Source organism: Oreochromis aureus, linkage group 3 (genome assembly GCF_013358895.1).
Source record: "Oreochromis aureus strain Israel breed Guangdong linkage group 3, ZZ_aureus, whole genome shotgun sequence".
Lineage (NCBI taxonomy): Eukaryota > Metazoa > Chordata > Actinopteri > Cichliformes > Cichlidae > Oreochromis > Oreochromis aureus.
Genome location: NC_052944.1, coordinates 37,028,440 through 37,054,781, shown reverse-complemented (window position 1 = coordinate 37,054,781; position 26,342 = coordinate 37,028,440). Strand labels below are relative to the sequence as shown.

Genomic DNA, 26,342 nt, shown 5'->3' with positions numbered 1-26,342 from the left:
AAATATATGGACCATATAGTAAACCTACATCATCGGAGTCCAACATACTCTTATCTGAAAATACTAAGAATATATTTTTGAAAGGCTTGAACGCAGCATTTATAATGCACTGACTGATAAATGACCCTGTGAAGTTTCTGCGTAATCCGGTGTCATCTTGTGTCAGCTCATTCTGTTTGATTCAAGTGGATTCACAGCCTGTATCGTCAGACCCTCGGGGGTGACTCTTCTCGACTCGAGTTGAGTGATAAGAAGTGTTTCCAGAGCGCAGAGCTAGGGAAGTGATTCAGAGGCTTTTTAATCACAGACAGAAACACTTGCCATCATCTTCCCCAGAAACACTAGATAACATCACTGTTGCGTGTGCATGTGAGTGTTACTTAACCTGTGCGCTCAGTAAGTCCACTGCTTACTCTTGTCCTTGGAAGACTTTGGTTGAGTTATGACAGGAAAACCGCAGGATTCCCAACTTCTTAAGCCTCCGAGGGTTTTGTCTTTGTGCAAATCTGAGGTGAGGAGCTGGAGAGAAATCAGTGGAAACACGGACAAACCTCTCGCCATATTTCTTTTCCTCCTTCTCTCCCACTCTTTTTTTTGTTTATACAGTCTATAAAAAAGAAGCCCACTTTGTTTTGAATTTACCTTCAAATTGTAGCTATGATTTCACTCTTGGCATCTCTCAGTGGCTCCTCAGTCTCCTCGCACTGTCCACGTGTATCCATCATCACGTATACGCCCGTGTGCATCTGTTGGCCCTGGCAGGTCTCTCTGCATGTTTAAACTTTATGATGGATTTTCTGTTGGTGGACCATGAATGCCAGCATTGCACTGATTTACTGACTTCTGAGGCTGGAGGATCGCTTTGCACCTCAGCTCACACAGTGGGCGGGCTCAGGTGCTGCCTGGAGGCTCGATGGTTGTTCGGTTCGTAAACCAAGAGAAGCGATGACTCAGAGACACCGCTGAATAAGCAGAGCTGCTGCGTGGGATTTTAAATGGGACTTTAGATAATATTTATTGTTTGAGTTTGAAGAGAGACCTAAAACTGGAAACATAATGGTAATCTCAATAGCAATATGAGAAGGTTTTAAAGTGGACGTGAAAAATGTGAAAGTCCCCATTTTGTCATGAAAGTTGTCAGCTGATCATCAAGATACTTTGTAAAAAAGTACTTCAAAATACAACATTTTCTCAAAGCAGTTTTGCTCTCATGGATCCTTATTCACTCATCCAGAAAGATTTTTAAAAAATCCAATTTATACACCCTCAATTCAACCTTATGGGGCCAAGTGCGATCTAAATATGTTTTCATAAGTTTTACAGCTCTGCGTACTGATAAAGACAACCCAATATTACTACACCAAAGTAATTAAGTAACAGATAAACAATTTAAAAAGCAAGTTTTCCCACTTTCTACTATAGTTTTAAAAAGCATTTTCAGTGAATTAATGTTTCAGTGTTTCTTTATTTTAGATCCAATGTTTGTATCCAATATTTCTTTATTTTAGAGGACAGCCTGAGCAATGAACTATCAGAACTTCTTCTATAGTTTAACTTATTTATTTTATAGTTTCAATGTCTGGCCCACTTAAGATCAAAGTGGGCTGTGTGTGGCCCACGACATTAAATGTCTTTGACATCAAGAACAGCGGTCCCCAACCCCCGGGCCACGGACCGGTCTGCGAGAGTTGAGGCTCGGGTGTGAAATTTGTGGTTTTCAGGGTTTTTATCGTTAACTCGGTTTCCCTGGGTCTTTTCCTGTGTTGTAGTTGTGTGTCTTATTTTGAAAGAAATATTTATGCTTTACCATAGCAACCAGAGAGCATTAAGGGGCAGAGAGGAGGATGTTACTCTCAATGTTGTTGCCTCATTTCAGGAGGACGCTGCTAGTAAAGTTACACAATTACACAGTGAATTCGCGTTTATTATTATATTTACAAAATATTACAGTTTTTGTCTCGGTCGTATCATTTTATTTTGTTGTATTTATCCGCGACACCTTAAAGGTCGCTCCGTGAAAATATTGTCGGACATTAAACCGGTCCGTGGCACAAAAAAAGTTGGGGACCGCTGATCGAGACCATGTGTGGGCAGTGTTTCGTCCTTTCGTCCTTTGGTCTTGCGACAAAGGACGAAATATATAATATAAATTATTATTTATATTGTAGATGTATTATTTCCTCTTGCCTGCCAGATTTCTCTCAGAAGTTATAAATGTATTGGTAATGTTTGCTGTCAGTATATTTTTTTGTACTATAACATGTAAGACATTAGTGCGATATCAGAGGGCCCGGTGGCGCCAGTGTCCGGCAGCCTCGCCTCTGTCAGTGCGCCCCAGGGCAGCTGTGGTTACAATGTAGCTTGCCATCACCAGTGTGTGAATGTGTGTGTGAATGGGTGGATGACTGAATGTAGTGTAAAGCGCTTTGGGGTCCTTAGGGACTGAGTAAAGCGCTATACAAATACAGGCCATATCCTTGAGTGGGTTCCTTGATTCCTTGAATGGACACTGGTGGTCTCAACAGTTACCCTGATGAGTCTAAAACCAATAAATATCCTAACAAGGAGCTTTTGCCTCCAGATCCCCATTATGTCATCACTATCATTAAATTTGTTCACGTAATCACTTACTCTGTCACTGAAAAATATTTCAGTCCCTACCAGTCTTTGCAAAGCACCTTTTTTAAATTTCTTGTAAGGATGTGGTAACCTTTGAAATAGATAATACTGGAAGCCAATGTATGACCCAGTGCATTTAAATCTTTGCTTATTGAAATCTGCTGCGTGCGCTTTTCTTGGTTTTAAGGAGCTTTGCTCAGGCCCCGGTCATTTCAAGTGAGTATTATCTGTTCAAAAATCCGCTTCTTAAAGTGACTTAGTGTTGTTACACAAGCAACGGGCAACTTGTCAAAGACGAGGAGGGGATGAGAGTCAAACTCTTCAGGAATTTATTCTGAGAAGGGGGATAAAGAAGTATTGAATTCAGATAAAAATCTGTGCCGAATTTGCTTTTATGTGCTGGGCTAATAGGAGGTGAACCAGGTTCAGAAAAGGAAACGTCGATAAACTGCTGCTATCACATGACTGTTGGGGCACTGCAGTACCAGGTCAGAGGATGCAGGATGTTTCACGTCAGAGACAGCAAGGCTCAAATCATGAAAGAGCCCCAGTTGGTATTTTCCACATTTTCCTGTCTATTCCCTGTAGACGTTCCCCACCCGTCCCCAGATGGTGCCCACATCCCAACATGGCTTTTATCCCAGGATAGATGTCTGGGTCCAGAACTGGCAGGGTCAGAGAGTTTGACACATCCTTTAACCTTTGTCAGTGAGGACAAACTGTCCCTCTGATGATGTTACTCACCCATCAAACCTGGTTGAAGAATGATGGCAAAAAACTGAACGGTAGACCAACAGATGTCAAAGCTGTTTCCATGTACAACAGCGGTTCAGGCAGACGGTCTCTTACGAAGCACTGAAGATCAGATTATTGCAATAAAGAAAGCATTAAGGATCAACTAGCTCAAGACGATAAGAATTAGACAGACTGGAAGGTCAGAAGTTCAAGTCACCACTGCAGAGTGCATTTTATTGTTGGTGTTCTTACATTCCTCTCAAACAAGATTTCTTTTTAATTTAATTTTCTTTGAAACAGAGAAAGGACATTATAAACAAATTCTTGAACTCCGTCACTAGAAAATCCAACAGAGACGTCCAGGTGATGTTTAAGCAGATGAACAGTTGTGCTGAAGTCTACAGCACAACTGGCAAATGTATCATACTTGATACATAATTTTTTGAGATCACTACATTATCACTGTTTTTAACCCTAAACATCCTTGTATATGTTTTGGTTTCTTTAAGAAAAAAATAAAAAATGGAAATTATGTGAAAAGCACGTAATTTGTAGTTTTTAATGCTCCTTAATCACTTTTTAAAATCACAAACTTACCAACGCAGTTTGGTTCAGGCAGTGTAGTAATGCCCTCTGTTGGGATCTTACATATGCTCAATGTTAAATTACTTAATATGAACGTAAATACAGAAGACCAGGCTCTGACTGCAGGTACTTTACAAAGAAATGTTGCAAATACGCCACGTTTATGTTCTAGAAACGTTATATTTGATAACATGCGTATAATAACATTACCCCATCGTTGATTTGATGTTCTACTATAGCGAGTAATAGACAGTAGACGGCTGTATGAGCTGAAACTAAATAATGCTAAAAAACTGAGAGAGGGATCGTTGCTAAGGATTGATCATTGTGGAAAAAGTTTAAACAGCAACAAAATATGACTTTTTTTTTGTATTTTGCTTTTCTTCATGTTCTCTTTTCTATTTAAAATTCTCTCATCCAGCAAATGTTAAAGAGTCTCTGATACTCGAACCTCAGGGCGCAGACAGTTTTATTCCATCAAGTCATCCTAGTAGAAATGTTTGGACCCACAAACTTGCTGACATATCACACAATCAGAGACAAATCTCGAACAACTTTCACCGTGTGCATTTGCATATTACGTCCTGTTTCCTTTAATGTTGGATATTTGTATTGTCTTTTATGATATTAGCATCTCTGCATCGCTTACAGAGAGATTTCATTAATTTGCTTTTTCACCTTTTACCTCTCACATGTAAAAGGCTGATGCGGGTGATTTCTGTCAAACTGCTGGCCGGGTGGGTGGCAGTGCGGACACCCAAGGTTGTGAATGTGATAAATCGAGAACAAAGTGACACAGGAGTTTCAAACTAAAAATCTCGAATGAGTATGAATCTCGGTGACCTCGATGTCAAGGTCAGTTTCCCGAAAATCTCGTGAATGCGATAACTTGAGAACAAAGTGATGTAGGATTTTGAAATAGATACCATAGGATCACCTAGTAGGATCATCCTATCACTGGCCCCTGTCAGTATGTTTTTTCTTTTAGTGTACTGTGCTTGCATTTATGGAAAAGTTGGAATTGAATCTCATTTTACTGGGTATAGTGACAATAAAGAAATTCAGTTCAATTCAGTTCTCTAATCAGTCACCATGACTTTGAACTTAAGTTAAGCTGGGAGTCTTCACTAACTAATGTTGGTGTCTAAACCTCCAAACAGTGAATCCAATCAATTTATCAATTTAAAATATTATATATTAAAAAAATGAGCCTCCCAGGTTGGATGTAATAATTTTACAGCAATTTGTGATATTCTTACAAAAGTTTACCTTTTAAGTTGGATTCATAGAATGATTTTCCTCTTCTTACACTATACAGAGCAGTTTAGTTTATTTCCACATCAATTAATGTATGTCGCGTGAACCACACAGCACACCACACCATTGTTGCCTTAAGCTAGTTAGCATTGTCCGTCTCTAGTCGGGTCTTTAACACACAAAGAAAATCAACATCATCTGCAATCTACACATACAAACACACATTAGAAACACATTGTCAGACACTACAAAGTAAAAACAGGCAAAGCGCCACAGGCCACAGACAGCAATATAATAAAATACCACAACAGAAAACAGCAGGTTATTCATGGCTGCACAACTGATTACGCTTTAAAAACTGCTTCAGTTTCATTTTAAAATGTACTTTTGTAACCTGTGAGGTTTGTAAAACAGATAAAGCATCCACATCCATAGGCAGGAGGCAGCACAAGTCAGTGATCAGTCATTCAGGTGAGTTTGCTGTTATTTGAACCCTTGTATTTTCTTTCATTTCGATGCACTGGTTGGGTTTAGGTATCAAAACTGCGTTGGTGAGGTTTAAGAAAAAAATCATAGTTTGGTTTTAAAAAAATTGCATTGCTCCATTTTTCAAAGCTGTGGTGCTGAGCCTCCTCAGAAGAAACCCTGTGAACGTGTCTGTTGTCAGTGTTTCACAAACTGTCTCAGAGTGTGTTACAGCCTTTGTTCATCTGCACGCAAAAGAGCAAACTGTCGTGAAATTGTGTTTTAACTGTGGCCTCTGCTCCAGGTATAACCTGACACAGTTTTTCTATGGTTAGTTGGATTTATTTTCATGTTGCGGGTTTCGGTTGTCAGATGGTGGTTTTTGGCTTTTTCTGTCAGTGAGTGCAGACAGATCACACACTCTCGTCTTCCTTTCAATGTCCCCATTAAATCCAAACACAGCACAGCTACCATTATTTTTCTTAGTCTGGCCGACTCGTGTCAGCTTTCCTTCGAGTCTTACGAGAGCAGCAGTGATTGCAGTCCCACAAAAATCTGCAGTGGGCTAAAAATACAGAAAAAGCAACTCTAAGCTTTACATAATCAGCTCATTGTTATATAAAGTGTCTCAACAGGGGAATAGTAATAAGTGTCTAAGCCACCCATCGGATATAGAAATGTCACAGCCGCGTTTCTCAAGTATGATTTTAACTTAGCTCTTAATTTAAAGCAGGTTGGGAGCATTTCCTTCATTTTTCTTTCTGAATATGTTACAGTTTTGTAGCATTACAGTGTATAAAACTGCCTGCATGTCTTTTTATATTCACCACAAAGATTGAGAATTAATGGACCAAACTGTGATTTCACACTTGGGTTTAATAAAATTAACTTTATCTCGTGTTCATCGTCCGATCTGCAATCATTTCATTAGGTCTGAAATGTTGTGGTTTGCTTCAAGTCTAGAGGCCAGTATGTGTTTCTTATGCTGTGTGCTATTTTAAACTGAGAGCTTTACAAGGACATGTCTGCAGATTAATGTTTCCTTCATAGATTTCTTTTTTCAATATCTGCCTGTTATAAACATCTGGGCTTTGTGTTGTGAGTTTATTAATTCAGCTAAAAGTAAATAATATGATTTTTTTTTAAACAAAAAAATGAGTTTAGTAGGATTTATTTATTGGTGCACATGGAAAACCTCTTTTTTCTTTTTAGTTATAAGAGCAAATTCAAAAGCAGTACTCCAGGAAAGTACATATTTTTAATGAAGTTGTTTTGGGGCCCTAACTTAAGCAAACAGCAGGTAAAAACTGAAAGTAAATTTGATGAAAATGCAACCTGTGCATAAAAGAAGGTATAATAAAACATCTACTGATCTACTGTGTGGTATGGATGAAGGACAAATTATTCCACCGCACATATCTCCTGCTTCCTAATGTAGACTTTGTTGCTGTATCAGACTAGAAGCAATAAACAACCACAAGTATAAATAAAAAACGCAGTTTCAAATAGCGAGCAGGGGATGATTCCTTAATATGGACAAAAACTATAAAGCGCTATTCGCACAGGAAGCAGTTTGCAGCAATGTGGCAGTCACTGACCACAGACACTCAGAGACATTCAGCAAATTTAAATGACAATCAGCGCTGGGAGACTTTTTACCAACTTTAAATGCAGGTGATTCATCACGGAGACCACAGGATACAGCTGACTGACATATAACAGGGTAAATACATTTAGATGGTTACCTAGTTTGCCAGAATGCCTGAAATGTCTACAGTCGACTAAAAGTGATCCTGGACAGCTGAATCACTTCCTGTGTGGGCGGGACTTAAGTGTGATTGTACAGAAGTCTATAGTGGAAACAAAGCCTTTTGTATCTTTTGTTGCGTGACTACAGCAAACACTTTCCTGATGAGTGTATGCTTTTAGTCCCTAGTTACATGTTTTACTGAATAAAGTATGATGGTCTGTTTTAATCAGTTCTAAAAATAATGAGGGCAACAGCCTGAAGCTTTACAACAGGACTTCGCTAACCAATGGACAACGTTGGAGAGGATATGTCCATCCTTTATATACAGTCTGTGGTCACAAACACCAAATCTCTGTGTTAAACCCCTTTAGGAAGTCTGTGTTCGATATATCATTTGCTCTAATTTTAGTAACTTTGGGTTGTAAAATAGTGAATCCTTTACATGCGAAAGTGTGTAAAAGTCCAAAAATACTGCTTTTTGTCATGTTCTCTTCTTATTTCGCCTTCCTTTTCCTCGGGTCTGCATCACTGCCACAGTAAATAAAACAAATTACTGGATGAAGGCGCTATAACTGAATGCCTCACATGAACAACAGAAATGAAACGTTTCGCTGTACGCTGTCATGCTACAGTGCATTTCAACAACGGCAAACGTTTGTCATACAGCCCCCAAAAACAGATGGCAGTTACATCATGTTTCCTGAAAAAAAAAAAGATTCCTGTTTCCTCTGCCCTCTGGGGAGGCCTCACTGCTGTGAGTGAAAGAATATGTGAAACCATGTTTAACGAGATGAGAACAAACAAGGCTGCTGCTGATTAATGGCTCAGCCTGGGTGCTTGTACACGTCTGTTTCCATTTTTTCTAACTTAACATGTAAAACAGTCAGGGTCTTTTACATTATGCAAAGCACAGTAGAGGATGTGTGTCCTTGTTTTTTCAGTCTTCTTCAGCATCTTCTTGTAATTGTTTTGAGGTTGGACAAACATCCTTCCAATAATCAGATTTGAAGAGATGGATTCAAATTTAAAAAAGAAAAAGAAAACAGTGGATACATACAGAGGAATCGCAGACATTCAAATTAGCATGGAGACTTCTGAACATTATCTAATAATAAATGACATTTAACCACAGAATGGCGAATCAGTTGCCTTTGGGTTATAATCTAAAATATATTTAATTCAATTCAGTTCAATTTTATTTATTTCTACAGCACCAAATCACAACATCAGTTGCCTCAAGGCGCTTTATATTGTAAGGTAGACTCTACAATAATACATACAGAGGAAAACCCAATAATCATATGAGCAAGCACTTTGGCGACAGTGAGAAGGAAAAACTCCCTTTAAACAGGAAGAACCTTCTAGCAGAATCAGGCTCAGGGAGGGGCGGGGCCATCTGCTGCGACCGGTTGGGGTGAGGGGACAAAAGCCAAGTCATGGAAAAGAATGCGGGAGGTCTATTAACACATAGTGAGTGAGAAAAGTGACTGAAGAGGAAAAACTCAATGCATCATGGGAATTCCCCAGCAGCCTACGTCTATTGCAACATAACTAAGGGAGGATTCAGGGTCGCCTGATCCAGCCCTAACTATATGCTTTAGCAAAAAGGAAAGTTTTAAGCCTAATCTTGAAAGTAGAGATAGTGTCTGTCTCCCGAATCCAAACTGGAAGCTGGTTCCACAGAAGAGGGGCCTGAAAACTGAAGGCTCTGCCTCCCATTCTACTTTTAAATACTCTAGGAACAACAAGTAAGTCTGCAGTGCTCTATTGTGGTGATATGGTACTATAAAGTCATTAAGATAAGATGGCGCCTGACTATACAAGCGCTTGTATGTGAGGAGCAGGACTTTAAATTTGATTTTAACTATTATCACTTATCAGTTATTGAAGAATCTAAAATATAAAACATGTTTTGACTTATTTCACAAAAACATTCAATGAGAAGGTGTGTCCAAGCTTTTGACTGGTAGTGTATCAACCAGGGTTTACTTTAACACACTGACAATGTTAACATCAGCATCGTGTACGTTAGCATGAGATTTTGAGGGTAGCAATTAGCATGAAACACTGCTATACCTGAAAAGCACTGGTGTGATGCTCATTAGATGCCTTTCAGTCTAGCTTTATTTATTTTTATTTGATTTAAACCCTTACACAAAACAGGATTGTCTAACCGCAGAAGCTTACGTCATTGCAGACTTAAATTTAGTACAACTTCCTCCTTCAGCAGGAAGTTATTGATTTCCCGCCGCATACTCGCCAACATGAGCAGCAAATGGAGCAGAACATATGTGAGGGAGGGGGGGGCCTGTCGGACAGCGATGATAGTGTTGATTGTGATGATGGGTGCGGACACAAATGTCCTGTTTGGAGAAGAAAGGGGTTTCTATCGTACCTCACTTGAGTTTTTTTCTGTTGATGATGGCATTTCCTGCTCATGTTGGCTGAGCATCTTAATCCAGCAAAAAATAAGGAAACAGACATTTCCAAGACTTTTAAATTGGGTGGCACAGAGAGGAATGAAGTCAGTATATCAGAAAATAAATATGAAACCAGAACAATTAAAAACAGAATTTAATAATTGAGAAATATGTGAGTTATACTCTTTTTAAATCTGTACAAACCCTCTGACTCTATAAGCATAACTGTGGATCTACTGATGAAGAAGTGCTCTGTGACCTATCCAAGCATGTATGCAACAGATAACAAAGTGAGGGATAAATTACAGGAAAACAGATATCAGAATTTGAAACTTAATACCGCTCTGATATCCCAGGATGTGTTTATTATACAAATAAGTGTTTACTCTTTGCAGCGTAATGAAAATCAGCACTTTTTAATGGAACAAGCAGGTAAATAGAGAGCTGCAGCTGGCTCTTCAGTTCTCATTAAGTCTGTGTTATTTTTTGCTTGTTCATGCATTACATGACTTGGCCAGATGTCCAGTCATGTAGAAGCATGAGAAAAGGGATCTGTAGCAGCCACTAATGCACTTAACTTTATAATGAAGAGTGCAACATTAACTAGTGCCCCAGGTGTGTTTCCATCTATGCACAGCTGTACTATAAGTCCGTAAGTGTGTGACAGCAATTACTTTTTTATACTTGTGCACATGAGATGTGAGAGTGTGTGTAAAAGGAGAAAGTAATTACTGTGTAGAGTAGGTTGTAAGTCGGTAGTTTTAGAAGTTTTATTTGATGCAATCCACACTGAACTCTGTCCTTTCAGCCTTTTGAAATATAATAGTTGCATCACATTTAATGATGCTACCTTACCTTGAACTTCAGTTGCTCAAGTCTAAATTTTATTGTCTTTCCTAGGTAATGCAGCTGTGATAAATATTTTTGTAGGCGTGCCAGATGAAATGTCTGAGTCCTCACTGATCGAGCACTTAAACAGCTTTTGTGTCACTGTTTTTGTTGAGTCACTCTCTCACCAGTTATATCTGTGTCCCTTCAACAAGTTAGCGGCTAGTTTGTAACAAAAAAAAGGAAAAATGAGAGCGAGGTTGGATTTGTCATCTATCAGGTGTTCACACAACCAACCTATTCTCACATACTGATGCTTGGTGAGATGTCACAGCTTAATAGTCTAATTTTTCTAATGTGCAGGTTAATGTGAGGGGGTAAAAAGTGTTGTAATCCCATAAAAATCAATATTTGGCAATGAAGGGTGTGCCGTGTTTATCATAAGCCAAAACAAACAGTTAGGTCTATAATTTGTTGGAAAAAGTAAAATTAACTGAAGTGCTGAATTATAGCTTAATATGAGCTTTATCTTGCATGACAGTCATTAGGAGTTACATTTATTTTTCTTGTGGTGGGGCGTGGTCTGCGGTGCCTATGCAGAGGAGGTGGATGCACCTGAGCAGCATCCCCAATCACCCCTCGCTGGCTTAAAGTCTGTACTGGAGTTTCTGTTGTTGTTGATGATGTGTTCGGCTGCGATCTGCAAAGCTGCAGCCGTGCCTGAGATACAGCAACTGTAATGGTAAAGACTATGCTGAAAAAAGCATGAAAATGTGGTGCGGTCTGCCGTGGATTTGTTACAGTATGCCTGGCAGGTGCCTGCACCCATCACGGCTCCCTGGAGGAGGGCTGCAGAGCAACCTCCGTGTCCACCGCCAGCTCACGCACCTGCCCAGCTAGAGACAGAGGTTAAGGCACCAGAGGGACCTGCTGTGCAGCCGGTGCACAGCGGGCGGCAGAGTCCAGCCGGATGGCTCCCCTGCCTCAGTCGGGGATATGTGACAGGGCGTGGTCAGCAGTGCCGCTGCAGGGGAATCGGGTGCACCTGAGCAGCATCTGCAATCATGCCTTGCCGGCTTAAAGTCTGTACTGGGTCCTGAGTTTCTGGCAGTGCCATAACAATGTTTGACAGATGATGTTATATGCTTCAGGTCATGAGCTGTTTCTCTGCGTCTCCTTCCCATCATTCTGGTACAAGTTCATTTTGGGTTAATTTGTCCAGTGGCTCTTTTATTATTTATTTTTCCTAGAAAGTTTAATCTGACCGTCTTGTTTCCGAGTGTAACTAGTGGTTTACATCTTGTTGTAAACCTTCTGCCTACCTCCTGGGTGTTCTTGACTTGGTTAGATCCTGGATTATTGATCTGGCCACTCCTGAAGTTTTTGCTCTCTCTGATGATGACCTCCTGAATTTGTACTGACTTCTCTTTGGTCTTCATATTTAAAGTTATAGTGAAAAGCTATAAAATACAAATTCAGCACTTGGAATAAACTACAACCCTTTTATTTGCTTAATTTGTTATGGAATAATAAAAGAACATGGCTCACTTTGCCTTCTCACTTTGTTTCTCAGTCAATTGTGTGTCAGTCAATAAGTTTTGAGCCTCAGAAAAGGTGGAACTATGTATAAAAACAGCTGTAATTCCAAAACGGCTAATGGAAAACATTTTTAAACTCCTTGAATTAAAGCAAAACTTCTGGATTTCAATCACATTTCAGTTCTTTGCTTTGAAATCTACTGTGGTGGTGGTGTACAGAGGCAAAACTACAAAAGCTGTGTGATTGTCCAAGAAATCATGGCCCTAACTGTAATAAAGTTCCCTTGAACCATCATGTCATAGCAGAGTTGGTCACAACTGCTGCCTGCTACGTTTTTTTTACACTTTCACCTCAATGAAACAAAAATTATATTTTTGAAGAATAAATAAATGCCCATTGAAAAAATGTCTGCAGATTTTAAAGCCGGTTCTTTCATTGTGAAAAGAGCGAAGCCCTCGTCATATCAGCAATGAATGCCAACTTTCCCCTGTTTGTTATCTGTTAACCTTTATTTGAACGCGTCTGAACTAGAATCAGTGCTCAGAGTTTTAAACCAGCTGCACTGAGTAATACAGATTTTGGTAGATTAAAACTCTTTTCAGATTTGGTATTTTGATTTTCAGGGGCAGTTAAACATGCATATCAGTGTTTATTTTCTGGCTCAGGAATACGTGAGAAAATCCTCAGGCTCAGAAGAACTTTTCATTCCTGAAACTATTTTAGGATGACTGGAAAACAAAGAATGATTACTGAAGCATTTACGATGTGGGTTTGTGGTCCTTCTGTGTGTCTATGTGCTGTTTCAAAGCACAGACTCTTATTTTGTTGTACACAGTATAGGCCGTAGGTGGCAGTGTTGTCAACAAAGTTCACCATCTATCTGGCTTCAGACGTGTGCATGTGTGTTTGTGCGTGTGTGTTTGTGTGTGTGTGTGTGTGTGTGCGTTGCCAGTTGACCGTTGACCATCCATCCTGTTTTGAAGCAGACAGTTGGAGTCAGCACACAAGCTTGATGCTGTGAGATGTGCAACCATACAATCCCGCTCATGATGTTTGACCTGGAAATGTATGGCAGCGCTACAGGAAGTTAGAGCGATTAAAGATGATGCGGAGAAACCGGAAGAAGAGACAGAAAACAAGCTGACCAGTGTAAGATATCCATGAGCTCACTGGAACAAAGGATAGGTCAGCTGTAAAGGTCGAGATGATTTCTACAGCAATAAGCATATTTATGCATTACGCAAGAGAAAGGTGACGATTCCCAGTGTTTTATAAAGCTTTCCTTTGAGATACTTTCCACTTGGTGCTCCAGAAGCAGTAAAATATCCACTTCACTGACTTTCAGTGAGATGTTTCTCCTATTGTCTCTCACACACACACACACACAGTGTCGTTTAGTTTATCTCTTGTCTCTGAAGTAGAAGTTTTGTGTGGAAGAAGTTCTAGATTGGTCACCAGCGCTGAGTTAGTGGAAGAGGCGTAAAATATGAAACATTTGTGTTGACTTCTTAATATGTTGTATAGGATCATTTTATTCTGAAAAGAATCATAAATCAAAAGACATGAACCGGTGAGTACGTTTTATTTACACACAGCCCTGAATACCGACAAGTGGAAGCAAGAAGAATCAAATATAAACTGATTTGGTTTGCAGAGATTTCATAGTTTCATCAAATGAGTCACACAGCAGCTCATGAAATATTCACAAAATGTAATGTATGAAGTCATTTCTGGTCACGATGTTCCAGTCCCTTATTCTCAGTTTTATGAGGATGATTATTCATCAGACCAGTGTCATGTTTACTGATTTGTCTCCATGTACACAAAGTAAAGATTCTTCACTTTTTAAGTAAGAAAAAAAGTCCAAAACACATCGTTTGACTCTTCATCTATACAATAAGGACCGTTTGAGTGGCGCGTGGTACTTTATTGGCACGAGTTGTCATATTGTATATTTTATATATATATATATATATATTTTTTTTTTTTTAAACAAACCAACCAAACAATCAGAAAACAAATACTTGAAGAATGTAATCATAGACATAACCCATTTCTTCATAAAGGTATATTTTGAAGTCTCAAGATGATTTTTCACCATCTTGGTAATAAAAAACAGGATGTTTGTGAAACCACATGATCACTGGTTAAAAATTTCCAGTGACAAGAGTAAAACGAGACTAAGAGCTGGATCGTCATAGTTCCTCATCCTTAAATGACCTGTAATGATTGGTTAAGCCCATAAACTGATCAGGAAAGTAACTTAGAGGTCAGGGCAGAGGGTTGTTTTCCCATTAACTTGACTTAGAACTGGGCATCTTTTTGCAGCCACAGGTATGGCCCCTTTGTGTCCGTTAAACAGAATGCTCATTTAAGGTGCTTCCATGTTGGCTTCACTGTTCAGATCAAAGAAGCTACATCGGCCTTTAAAACTCTGTGCTCCAATCCACATCATTCAAAAACAAGGTTTCATGCATAGAAAGAAGAAAGTCTAAGTTCAGAAGATTTTCCAAGATTTACTATATTTTTGGCATTTAAAACCATTAATGATTGTGCATGTTTTATTCCAATGGTGTCCTCCTGGATACAAGCAAACAAACAAACAACTTGGTTAGGTGGAATTTCTTTTATGGTTATTTTTTAGAATCCATCTTCTCAAAATGTTTTAATTCTTCTCCCAAACACAATAAAATAGTGTTCCTTTTGATTTTAAGATTGCTGATAGTGTAAAACCAACTATAGCAGTCAATCATACACTCGGCAACAACTGATAAGTGAGTTTGCTACCCATAAAGTGTGATTGTCAGCCAGTCTCTGCACAAAACATATATTATTAACCAACTTTCCCTTAATGACATCTGTCTAATTCGGTTTACAGAACTCAGCACTATCTTCATTAGAGTAAAAAAGCAAAAGTCCAGCATAGAGCGGCTCAGTGAATGTGGTCTGGACTGTGTGGAGGAGCGTCATGGTGTCAGAGACGCTGTAGAAGGACAGAACACCTGTTCTGTGATTCACATACACTCCTATCCTAGAGGACGGAGGACCTGAGATGTCAGTGCGGACTTTGTTGCACCAGAATATGTAACTGTTTGTGTAACAACGCAGTGACCAAGATTTGTCATTGAATCCAAATATACATTGTTCTGAGTCACCTGCTCTGCTGATACTCTTGTATGCAACTGCTACCCCGACTCCTCTCCCTCTCCACTCCACCTCCCAGTAGCAACGTCCAGTCAGACTCTCTTTGCTCAGGACCTGTTTATATTCAGTAAATCTGCCTGGGTTGTTAGAGTAAGACTGATGTTGCAGCATTAATGTTGCCTTTCTGTTCCCCGCAGATAATAACAGCCGTGTGTTTGCCGTGCTTGGATCCAGTGTGATTTCACGTGAATATTTTAAGAAATCTGCTCTGGTCTTTGGTATAAAAGCACCCACTGTCCATGTCTCGCACAGGATGTCCTGTAGTTTATCTCTGGTCTCTGACACAGCTGCTTTCAGCTCCTCAAAGTACATCTGAGGATAAATATTGATGCTGGATGAGTGTGTAAACTCACTGAGTGCTGACAGTGAGGGGTAGTTGTGCAGCAACTGCTCGTGGTCTGTGTGTGAGAGCTGCTCCAGCTCCTCATCCATCCTCTTCAGCTCAGTGATTTCCTGCTCCAGCTTCTCCTGAAGCTCTCTAACTAGACCCAGTTCAGATTCCTGCTGGCATCTGATTTGCTGCTTCACATCATTGCGTCTTTTCTTGATGAGCCGGATGAGCTCTGTGAAAATCTTTTGACTGTACTCCACTGCTTTGTCAGCAGAGCCATTGATGACCTCCGCCTCCTGTTGAAGTAGCTTCACATCTTTCTCTCGATCTTGGATTGTCTCCTGGATTTTTAGTCGCCTCAGCTCAAGTTCCTTTTGCTTCTGCTTTTGGTAGAGTTCTTGGAATCCAGTCTTCTTCAGCTCCTCCACTAGATCTGTTAACATGATGTTTTTCTCCAGGAGAGGCCTAGGGGTGAAGGTTTTCCTGCATTGAGGGCAGCTGTATTTTCTTTTTGGATCCTCTGTATCCCAGTGGGTCTTAATACAGCTCATGCAGTAGCTATGTCCACAGGGAATAGCTACCGGATCCTTCAATAAATCTATACAAATTGAACAAGAGAATTTCTCTGAAAAAAACTGATATCCATGTGCCATTTCTCCTATCAGCAGCAACAAACGTCTGAAGAGTTTAGCTGCATTCAGACTCTACTTCATGTTACCTGGAGAAAAAGGCGTGGTTTGGATCTTGGCAAGATTTATTACCTTAATTTGATACATTTATTGTCAGTTTGATTTTTTTTCCATGATAGTTGCCCTACCATTAAACCATAAAAAGTTAAGCTTTGATCATGTGGGACCACTGACGTGCAGTTGTTTGCCTGCCAGCTGTTTATATCCATAATATATTTGTGGATAATATACTTACTTCAGTAAATGGGCACCAAAGATTAGCGTCACAAATATTCCTGTTCCTGAGTTATGGTGTTAATTACTTTTGCCTACATAGAGTGGAGTACACCACAGGGATTAGAGGAAACGCACAGCACTGGATTAAGTGAGATTTATCTGATACATTTCAACATGTTCATGTAAATGAGGAGTCTTCCTCACACACAAAAGTTGGTCATGGAGTTCCACAGGGTTCTGTGCTAGGACCAATATTTTTCAAACATACTTCCCTATTGCAACAGTCACACTTTGAAGAACAGCGGTTGGAGGCTAAAGTTGGGCAGTATAAATTATCATGATATTTCAAGGAGATTTGCAATAATGATATTTCTGACCTTTTATTGCTGCTTGCAGTTTGCGGCAGCAGCATTTATGAGTGTGAGATAATGAAGGGTGTTTTTCATCCTTCTTTTTTTTCATCCTTCTTTTCCAATGATCTACTGTCCCTGATGACCCACTTACTCATTTGAAGTGTGACTACTAAAATAAGCTGCCAACAGCATAACAGTGCAATAGCAGTGAGACAGCACTATTTACATTGATAGCATACAACAAATGTAAGCACAAAAGTACTGGTAAAACCTGTAAAAAGTATAACATCACTACTTCACACTTTATTTTAACAATGACTAAGGTAACTTATCCTTTGTGTGTTGTATATATTTTAGGTATTATGTGTTATATATATTATGTGTTGTATATTGGATTGAGCTTTTTAATGTAACCATATCAGTAATTTTCATTCACCGTTTGATCTTCCTGTCATATGAAACGCAGTTGAGCAGGAGTCATTACCAGCTGCTTGTATATCCTCACGTGCCCTCATGGCCTTGAGGGCACGTGAGGATATACAAGTGTGTTTATTTTGGTTCAAATAGTGAAAAATGTTTGTTGTATTCACCATTAGCAGGAACAGTTTTCATGCATTTTTTAAAAAAAAAAACTACTGTGCTTTGTTGGAAGTTGTTGAAGTAGCTCTCTTTTTACATATGAAATCATCATCTGAAGTTGACATGCTGCTCTCAGTCTCAGACATGCATGGGCTTTTCTCATTATTGCATGCAACAGGGAACACAAGTGCATGGTGTTGCTATCGTGACAGTTTTTTTTAATCACCTAAAACTATTTACCAATATTATCCTGAATCATATGATATGACACAGCCCACAGAGACCACAGGATGACCAAAATTATTGCAACTGTGTGCAACTTGCAGTCTTGTTGCGTTTGAAATAGTTGCTTCAAAGACCAGGACCAAGTCTGTAGTCAGCTGTTGTCTTCGAAGTGACTTTGGTCGACTGGAGGTTGAGAGAGGTGCATGCTCAATCTCTAAATAACTGGATTCAGTTGTTGCATTTCAAGAAAAAAATAATATTAGGTACAGCATGAATAAACACTCCATGAAAATGATAAAGGGCTAAGTCTGGATCATATTTTTCTTACGTCAACTTTAACAGACTCCAGGGGCACTCCTACACTTCTTGATACTCAGTAGGGAGGTTTGAAGTTTTTTTGGCAGCTTCAAAGCGAAACATACTGGCTACAAGAACATTCAAGAACAGGCTGTCAGGTTAAACGTCACAGTGTTTTCATTTTATTACTGTTTGTGCGGTTCTATGTTCCTTTGCATTTGTTTAGTCTTCACCCTTGTGCTATGACTCGGCAGTTTACTTGTAATACTTTGACGTCCTTATCTCGTGTTTTTGTCCGCCCTCACAAAGTAATAACGCTCATTAAATCTGACCTCTTGCCACTGTTGACCTTTAGGGGTCAGAAGTGTCAAGTGGTTTAGCTGCTGTTACTTGGGCCTCACAAATGGGAGTCCCGATGGTCATTTTCCACACGTGTTTTCATGTGTGTTTTCACGGCTGTTCGCACACTGGCCTCCTCACAGCTATTAGGAGGAATCTGGATAGCATGATGGAATCTTCTTGCAGGATTTAGTCAATTTATTGGTTATCATAGCATTTAATACCTACCTTTTGAACTTTAGGTGCTGATAATTTGAGTACAGATTAACCTATAATAGAGCGAATAATGTAGCCAGACGCTTCCTGTTTTGCTCTTGCTCTTAAAACAAGACTTATGTTTAGTGGAAGGTCAGTAATAATATTTGGTTAAAGGAGTAGTGATGGTAACTGATAATGCCCACAAGTTCTGCATCACTGGGAAGTATCCAAGCATTTTGGTGTCGACTCCTTATTACAAGCCCCAACTCGACTGTTGTGGTTCAGTTGCTACTTGCCCAGCACTGCCTGGTACATCATCCATGTCTTATGAAAGTTATGTTCCCAGACAGCCAAACTGTATTCTTAGGAATGTTTCAATGTCAAATATGTTTGTGGTGAGTATAAATTTCCAGGTGGATGAGTCACTCCTTATACCTGGAAATAAGGGAGAAGCTTCTACATTAGGTATTCAATTGAAATTTACAGTTTGAGAAAATTTCCTCCAACAGAGAATATCTTAAAGTTCCACATGCATCATAATTCAGTGCAGAATATATTTTGATTGGCCTAATAGTGGCATCAATGCCTTTATGTCAACAACAACTGGCTGTCAAGTAAACGGAAGAAAGTACAATTCAGTAGCATTTCAGCAGCGTTTAGTTACTTTCAATATGAACCAGAGGGCTCTTCAGCAACAAAATAAATTATAAAATAAATGTTAAGTGCTTCATTAAAAAAAGAAGTCAAGTTTGAGTTTCTTTTTTGTCCATAACTACACTTCACATGTAAAAAAAATCTCAACAAAAATAACAACAGGTTTAACCCCCTCTTTTCTTTCACTTATGTATTTGGACACCCAGCTAAGTTTTGTTTTCACGCATGTGCACATTCGCATCATTGCTTTGTAGAAATAATTTGATAGGCTGAGTGGCATCACGGAGGGTAAGTTACAATGCATTTTGATCTGTGTACCTCCAGTGACTACTGCAAAGAAAAAAGCTGTACACATTAAAATAACTGTAAATAATACAAAAAAAAACCCTGCGCAGAGTGAAAAAAGTCCATTAAAATCTAATTGGTCTGGATCCATATTGAATAGCATGTCCCTCCAGCTGTTGGTGACCTAGGTTCTGCGTAGCTAGCGCATGGCTAGTAAGTCCTCCGTTTGTGAACATGGATTTTGAAACCTCGAGTTTAGTGTTGTTGGTCAAATTAGTATGACACTGGAGAGCAAGTTTTCTGTTTATTTTTCTTATTTCAAATTAAATGCTGAGAATTTCTTGTTTGTTACTTATTTAACTTCACAGGGTGACATTAGCCTTTTTTTGACATTGCTATGTTAGCTATTTGGAGGCAGAAGTTAGCATAATTGGCTGTGAGTGGTAAAAAGTAAGATATTGGTTAAAGCTAGTAATTGTGGTTAACAAGCTGAATACATAAACTGTATATACCTTAACTGGAACTGTATTAAAATGCTCTAGAAAGTACAAACTCGGTCAAGAAGTCGAGCTCAGTGAGTTAATATTAGCCATGGTGAACCCTAACAGACAGCTAGCACCCTAGGGACCGGTTAGCAACCACATGGCAGCCACAAGTAACAAAAGGAAGATCGACTATTCGCTGAATGGTTGTGAGTGGCATCTGGATTTTTTTTTTTTTTTTTGTAGCTGCCAGTGGGAAAATGGTTGCAAAGATCCGGCAGACATGAGATGCTAGTGTCCTCTCCCCTTCAAAACTGGTCATAGTTGAAGGATGGATGTCAGTGTTACTTTCACATGGAATAAAGATCACATCAATCTCTTACAAAGTGACAAATATAGATCAGATTATTCCAAAGAAGGAATAAAATGAATATGTTTTTGTTTTTCTAAAACAGCAACAACTAATATGGTTAGTACGTGGCTGTGAACAGATATCCACTGAATGTCTACTCCTTGTACACAGACTAATATTACCGGAGCCTGTCAGGAATTCTCTCTTTTCAGTCTTTCGACTAAGAAACTTTATTTATTTTATTAGTAGAACACCCTTCTTGAACACGTTTTTTTTTTGTTGGGAAACACAGTATAATCTCTGTAAGAACTCCCTCAAACCAGCGTCATGGTAACGCCCGCAACATTGGTTCATTTTGTTGCTATTTTTCAACCATGACTAGAAGTTGAGAAATTAGTGCCAGCCACTAGTTATTCAACATCAAAATGTTTGGTGCCTCCTGTGCTGTTGGCCAACAGGCGGCTGGTAGAAACTCAGCTACTGCTGCGTACAGTGAGAGAGAAGGATTGGCAGGAGGGTAAAGGTGACAGAGAGGTCTTTAGATGCAGGGACTGTGGCTGATAGAGGGACAGAGCGGGTGCAATAATAATGGAGAGAAGATGGAGCTGGGAAAAAGGAAGACCACTATCTTGGAAACATGGTAACTGTTATTCCCTGGATTTGACTTTACTGGGTCAGATCTGGTTCTCGGGCAGCTTTTAATATCCTCATAGAGGATCAGCTCACACTTGAGTAGATGTACTATGCTGTAGTATTCTTCCTCTGGTCGACTACTCCTTTTCTATTTTTCTTCTGAGCTCCGCTGTCCTGTCTGTCCTTTTTATAGAGCTTTTATCCTGTCGTTTTAATCCTCCTCCTACTCAGTCCCTCCCTCCCTCCATTTACTTACTTCCCTCCTTCAGGCGCTTCTTCTCTATCTACCGCGTCCCTCCTCTCTACCTCCTTTCCTCAAGTCATCCTCCAAAACCTTGCCTCTTTTTTACCCACTTCATCAGCTTACCACCTTCTTATTTTTTCCCCTTCTTCTCTTTATGTAACTATTTCTTCTTATCAGCCTCCTTTCCTGTTTCCTGAATTAACACTCTCTCGCCTTTTTCTACCATCCCGCCCTGTCACTTTTATCTTATACGCCCTTTTTCATCACTTCTATTTTTCTTTCTTATATCTCAGTTTAACTTGTCTATCTTCTAATTTCCCGTGTATATCTTGTCCTCTTTCCTGTGTCCCTGTCCTATCTCATTTTCATCTCCTTTTAAGACCCTTCACACTTTCCCTTTTGTCCTCTGCATTTTGTTTCCTGTATTCTTCTTCTAACCTTATACTCCTTTTCTACTTATTTTTCTATCTCTTCTATGCTCTCCTTAGCCTCTTCCCCATTTACCACTCCTACACCTTCCTCCTGCCCTTACCTTTGCTCATTTTCTAACTACTTGTTTCCATTTATGCCCCGTCTTTCTCTCCATTGCCTCTCCTTCCTTGTTCCCTGACACTTCTTCATTCTCCCTTCCTCTTTCCATCACCTCTTCCTCTCCCTTCATTGCCCCTTTTTTGTTTCCTCCTCTTTTTCTCTGTCTTGTGTTTATGTTTTCAGTTCCTGAAAGTCAAGTCAGCATGCGCCACTCCTCCTCCTCCTGCTCTCGTAAGCTAACTCATTCTCAGCCCTCCCCATTCCCCCGTGCCCTCCTCTCTCTCACACTCTGTGTATATCCCATTCGGCCACTTTCCGCATTAACTCCTAGTCGTCACTTTCATTCAGCTCAGAGCTGATATGCGGCTTTTTCTCTGACCAAAGTCTGGATACAAGGAGGCTCAGAAATCTGGAGGACCACCTGTTGCATTTTGATTGAAAGACACCCCAATACAGGTACAGACTTCGTGTTTGTTTGAGGGTTGAAGCAAGCGCACTTTGCCATCTGCTGCTGTACCTGTCTGTTGTAAATTTTCAGTGGTTCTGTTACCTGTCAGAGACCTGAGTGATGATGCATGTCTTTTCTTAATGACTTTCTCTAAATTTATCATTTTATTCAGATCATTTTGAGACCATGGCAGTGTGCTTATGTAAAGAGAAAATCTAAAGCTACAGGATGTTTCATTACACCTTAAATATCTCCTGTGCTTCCCCGGAAAAGTCTGATATTATGCCTAAAATAAAACTCTCATGTTTCCTAAACAGTTCGTAGAAACAGCAAATGTTGTGGGAGCTCCATTAGCTATAATTAGGCGGGAACATTATTTCGTAAACACCATTAATTCAGTCATTTGAAGATTGTAAATAAGCTTATTTAATTAATCGCCTCAAATTAGGTCACGCTTTGGGGGAAAGGAAAACCGTGAAATAATCTGGCACTCGTGAGAAACACAAGGAAAAAAAACTTTTTTTTCCCTTTTTTTTTTTACAAAAGTCTTCAAATGTAGTCAGTTAAAAGTCTCACTTATTTATGCTGCAAATAACACCTCACATAACATGTGCATGCATAAGCAAAGTTTCAGCATCATCCTATGAATCCACTTCTATTTGTATTCATCTGCTGGCTAAGCTTTGAGTTTCAGACAGCAAGGAGTCTGTGTGAGCCCCTTAAAATCCCAGAGTGTTTCTCTGCTTGTATAACTCGAGACATAAAAGTGATAACAAGCTCAGTCTGTGGGGACCTGTCTTTATTGTTGGGGACATAAAGCATGTAAAATGTAACATTTTAGAGTGAAGAACAGAGTGTAATGTCTTCTGTAGGGATAAAAACATATTATCTGTGGTTGTATACTTGCATTACTCATACAGTGGGGACATACAGATTTATGAGGACTCGACTACTTTTGGTGATGAAAAGCGCATCCTTATAATCTAAAACATTTCACATTACGTGACAGGATGAAGACTAGAGTGTAATCGCTTCTAAATTATGTGTGTGTGTGTACTTGTTTTGCTGATATTGTGGGGACATGTATTTACACAGCTGCTTACTGGGGACTTGACTTACCTTTGCAGATGAAAAGCACATTTATGATGTAAAAAATTAGACATTTTAGGATGAAGACTAGAGTGTAGTTTAGTCTTTTGTGTGTGTGTGTGTGTGTGGCAACATGCCAGTTCAGTCAGGACTGACACAATAGCACTGCTGTGTCGACGCAGGATCCGTTTTTGTGGCTCGGCCGTAAGTCTTTAGCACTGCCAAGGGGCCTATTAGCTCTGCCTGTCTGTTTACGTGTGTGTGTGTATGTTTGCGCATGTGTGTGTGCGTGTCTCTTCCTGTCAGTGAACAAGCAAGTATCTTTGCATACTAATGTATGTGAAGCTCACTCTGTGAGGTGGTTTTTGACAACATCCTAATTAGACCAGCCGCCGTTCCTTATTTATTCTAAGAAAAACAAGACGTGGAGCTGCATAATGTGAACATAATGTTCCTTCATTAGAAAGGATCAAGGAACCACAGAAGGTACTGCACGTATTATTTGCATGTGTGTGTGTTTAACATACTGAAAGGAAAGGAGGAAATAAAAAAGTCATTTGTGTTTTCACGAACTGTTTCATTCTTTTCAAACGAGATTGGGGTTTTGAACAAGCTGGAAATCTGCTTTCCAATGTCACTTTGTCTTTTCCTACTAGGATTTTGGTATTTTAATTATTAAATACACTATATTATTTTGTAGACCAGCTTTATCCACTTGTCCCTTGTGGCACTTACTTCATAAAACTCCATATAACAGCATTAGGACAGAAAGGATCAGTTTATATATTAGACCTATTTATAACTTAAGCTTTACAGAGAGCCTACGGGATTCTTATTGTCCCTCACCAGTGAAGCGGCAAAGCCATTAGGGCAGCATGAACAGATAAAATGCTGTGTTTACTAAAGAACTGGGCATCCAAAGAACATGTTCTCTATACTCCTTCCTTGTGGATATTTTAAATTTGAAGAAGGAAGCTGTATCAGATTTCTACATTTTCAAACAGCCGTGAAGGAGAGTGAAATTAGTAATATAGCTTTTGCTATTATAGAGAACTTTGTGTGTTCAACCAGTCACACGCAATTCGCATACATCCGTACCTGTCAGTTTGTAATGGTATTTGGTATATATATGCAGTGGACTGAATGGCTGTTATTAGTTGTTAGCGCCATACACATCTCCACAGGACGCTGAATGGATGTATAGCATTTGTTGTTTCCCAGTTAAATACAGTCAAACTCAACTGTGACCAATGAGTTTCATACTCATTTTTTGACTTAACATTTTCTTTATGATATGCTCTAAACTTTTGCTTTTTGATGCTGTGGTTTATCAGATGTACTCTTACATGCATGTCTTTGCATGACCACCAGATGTCTCCTACATAAATCTCTCTGGTGCTAATACACCTTCTCAAAACTGGTCCAGCTCAGTTTCCTTTCTACTCCCTCTTAGACCTGTCCGGGGGGTTCGTCAATTTCCATGGTCATTTAAAACTTGTATATCCATAAAGGCACAGTATGAACTAAATGGTGTCAGGCTTGCACAGGGCCCCTCTACAAGATATATCCCTGATTTAGAGAAAAATACTGTAATAGCATTATATTAAGAGGTTCTCAGGGTGTACGTACACCAAGCTTGGTTGCCTTTTACTGTGCCTGAGAATACCTGTAACCCCTCTACAGCTCACCTTTTTTCATACTGAGCTTAAGTATGTGGTACCACCTACAGCTTTAGGTTTTCTCAGGCGGGTTCAATTTCTAAGGTGAAGACCCCACAATAATACAACTGAACCAGGTCTGAGAAATCTACCCAGTAATACCATAGATGAACCACACAGGACAACAGGGGGAGGTCAAGCACACTCAATTCAATTCAGTTTTATTTATACAGCGCCAAATCACAACAGCAGTCGCCTCAAGGCGCTTTATATTGTAAGGTAGACCCTACAATAATACATACAGAGGAAAAACCCAACAATCATATGACCCCCTCTGAGCAAGCACTTTGGTGACAGTGGGAAGGAAAAACTCCCTTTTAACAGGAAGAAACCTCCGGCAGAACCAGGCCCAGGGAGGGGCGGGGCCATCTGCTGCGACCGGTTGGGGTGAGAGCACTCATGCACAGTATGGATCATGTGGTTTGAGTACACCGTTGTTTAGAGTCTATAGTTGAAGAAGAACGAGAAAAATCTTTTTTCATATGTATCAAATGTTTTTACTTGATTATCGCCTTTAATCAAAATTATTAATGTCGTTGTCCTGATCACAAAATCAAAGTCTGATAAAATACATATTTTGTACACATTGGCAGTATAAGCATCAGGATATTATGCAAAATACAAAAAAGAAAAATTGTTTTACACAGGGTCACTCTGTAAGGAAAAATATTATTGTTGCTCCACAAGGGGGTCTTTAAGGAATCATTGACCACCCTGAACATTTTCTCCTCTGTAACTTTTCCTTGGACCTGAACAGTTTGAAAATCCCTGCTGTATGTCAGCCCAAAAAAAAAAAAAAAATCATTAATAAAATGACTTCAACAGTTTTTTGGGATTCAGGGATAATTCTTGCTTTTTCCGGCTGATAATTCGACCCTGCATGGGTTTAAAATTGTGGCCAATTGCAGTATATTTGTCATAGCTTTATTAACACACATTACATTACAGTTTTACATACACTCTAGTTTTCAAGCATTCCCAGATGTTTGGTTGAACGGGGAATCAATAGTCGTCTCAGCAAATAAATAAGCAATGTTATTATGTTAATGGAAACAATTAAAATGTTCTTGTAATTCAGGAAAAATGAACCACCTCCTCACCTCCTGCTAATGAATGAGAACGAGAGGCAGTATTTATCTTTGCCTCATTTGCACAGTTTGGCCAAGAAGGTAGGAGGTGGGTGGGGGGCAGAATAAAATGCTGAGGTTAATGATGTGCAGGGTGAGAAGCACCCAAGGGAGAGACGACTACACACAAAACAGCAGCATGTTGGAGAG

General features: G+C 39.5%; 1 protein-coding gene across 3 annotated transcripts in view; it reads left to right on the top strand.

Moving 5' to 3' along the window:
- The window catches only part of arhgap36 (Rho GTPase activating protein 36), a 76,143-nt gene that overhangs the window by 10,903 nt on the left and 38,898 nt on the right, over positions 1-26,342 (top strand). The window contains exon 1 of one of the 3 annotated variants that reach the window (XM_031757399.2): positions 21,352-22,266. The exons of the other annotated variants lie outside the window; for them this stretch is intronic. The gene's annotated coding sequence lies outside the window, so the exon portion shown is untranslated. Of the gene's footprint in view, positions 1-21,351; positions 22,267-26,342 lie in introns of those variants that run through there. 3 annotated transcript variants of the gene reach the window in all.